We start from the raw sequence: 2590 nt of genomic DNA on the forward strand, positions 1-2590 counted from the left end.
TTTATAATAGTTCAGAACTACAGATAAGGCGTAGCTTTCCTATTAAGCTCTATAATTTCTTTCATTAACCCTGACACCTTCTTTCCGCACTTAGAAACTGGATCAACTTGATGCTCAATTATTTTGGCTTCAACAGCTAGTTCCCCAACATATCTAGCAACTTCGCTCATTTGAACCATGGCCTCGAACACCATATTGCTTCTTTCTTCACTTCTTTCCACATAGAACTCAGTTGACTTTTGCCACTGTTCATTCATTTCTTCAAGAGTCTGCTCTAACTCAGTGATTCTGACTTGACAATTGTGCAGAATTTTTTCAAGATCTCTAATGCGTCTTCGCAGTGAAGCATTTTCCTCATTACTTTCTTTGAGGTCATTAGGTCCTAGACGAACCTTTTCTTGAAACAATGATTCCTCAAGTTGCAAAATGTAAGCATTAAACTCTGAATTTTTGTTTCTAGACTGATCTAGATCTTCTTCAAGTTTTGTTCGTGCTTCTTGCGTTCTTTGATTAAGCTTCTAGATCTGAACATCTTTGTTTCTGCATCTTCGCATCCAATTTCTAGCCACTTCCTGCTCTACCTCAAGTCTGGTGTTGAAATTTTTTCTTTCCAGCTCCCATTTTTCTTTTTCAACATTGGATTCTTCCATCTTTTGGCCTCTGACTTCAAGTTCAGCAATCAACTGGTTCATTTCAGATTCAAATCCCTTGAACATGATATTTTTCTCACCTTCAAATTTATCAAAAATGTCATTCTTCATCTCTTCTAAATCTTTGGCTCGATCCCTTTCTCTTTGCATTTCATTCATGATCTCGCGGTGTTCAGCCTTGTGTTTTATAATTCGCTCTCTTCTGTCGACCTCAAAATCTTCCATTTTTTGCTTTCCTTTCTCAAGGTTTTTAAGTAAACGGCTATTCTTTCCTTTCAGATCTTCAACTCGTCTTTTCTCGATGTTCAATTCTCTAGTCATCTGTATTGTTGCTTGGCTTGATCCTGATGCTTTCCGGGATTTATATAACTCCTGGTAATTTTTCTGTAAGGCTCTGTACTCATCCTCACCTTTTTCTTTATCTTTTCTCAACATTGCATGTTGTGATGAATGAAAGTCAATGTCAAACCCCAACATAGCTTTATCTTGTCTCATTTGCTCTAATTCTTTCGACCAGCCTTCTCTTTCTGCTTCAAACTCAGCTTTCAAGATTTCAATCTCTGACGGAACCACCTTAATGCGATCTTCCATAGAGATATCCTCATTTTGATCTGGTAGAGGAATATTTTCATTTTTTCTGACAGATCTCCATTCTTCATAATCAGGAGTTAACATTTCTTTTGCTGCTTTAGCTCGGATACAAAAAGTTGTTTTCCAAGCTGTAACGGCTTCTATGATACTTCTTTTATAATTTTTGCTGTGGAATGCGAATTCAGATGACTGTAATCCAGCAGTGACAGGTACAAATTGACGACCTTCATACTGTCTTATGACCAGAAGTGGTGCATATCCAATTCCTCCCCATAATCCGAGTAGCATTATCCAGTTGTAATCTCCACATTTGTAAATGAATTCCCTTTGTATTTGCCACGGGGCTCGCCAAACAATGTCATTGCTTTGCAGATTTCGAAATGCATTAATCCACATATCTTTCTTAATTTCTTTCGGCCATTCCTGCTCCAGAAATTCTTTTAATGGTGAGTAATCCGTATTAAAGCGTCGGTATGAAACTTTTTCTGTCCTCCAGAAATGACTACGGATCCAAACATATAACAACTGGGTACACCCTGAAAATCGTCCACCTCTTAGCCTTCTACAAGCATTTAACGATATGAAGGTCTCTGCTAGGATTGCAGAAACAGGATTAATCTTTTTCGGTAGCTGTTCAAACAAATCTACCACTGCAGCTTCAACATATCCCAATGCTTTTGGGAAAATGACCATACCATACATACCAGAGCAAATAAATCGAATCGTACTTTAATATCTGGATGACTCTGAATAAGTTCTTTAATGTTGGTCCAAGTAATGCCTTCGCTTTCGCCTTTTTGTTTTGTACGGGATGCCACCCATTCTTCTCGTACCCCGGCAATCTTTGCTAACTTAACTCGAAAGGGTTGAGTTTTAATTGACTTTGAATAAATTCGATTCTCCAAAGCCCCATCTATATGTAGCAAAGTTGTGTATTCTTCAATAGTAGGGACCAAATCCTCTTTATTGAGAGTGAAACAATTGTACCCTGGATTCCAGAATTGAATTAGGGCTCGGAGTAATTCATCATCAACTTCTACATAGAGCAAATATGGGATGTCTCCGTAAGTCTGATAAAACTGCAATTTTTTGTTTGAATCCCAACTTTCCCAAATGCTTCGCAAATCTTGCGTATCATTTCTTTTTAGTGAAACTGGAGCATAACTGGCCAAGTCAGATATATAATCATCCTGTAAACTGTCTCCTTCTTGTCTTTGTAAATCCTCAGCCCAATGTCTTACTTCTGAGTTCAGAATTACTTCATTTGAACACTTTTTATCCATAGATGAAGGCTTTCCAATGAGATAATTAACACAAGGATCAATGCCTTTTATCCTGTATGATGCTAT

The sequence above is a fragment of the Hibiscus syriacus genome, unplaced genomic scaffold (genome assembly GCF_006381635.1).
Source record: "Hibiscus syriacus cultivar Baekdansim isolate YM2019G1 unplaced genomic scaffold, ASM638163v2 tig00113724_pilon, whole genome shotgun sequence".
In the NCBI taxonomy this organism is placed as follows: domain Eukaryota; kingdom Viridiplantae; phylum Streptophyta; class Magnoliopsida; order Malvales; family Malvaceae; genus Hibiscus; species Hibiscus syriacus.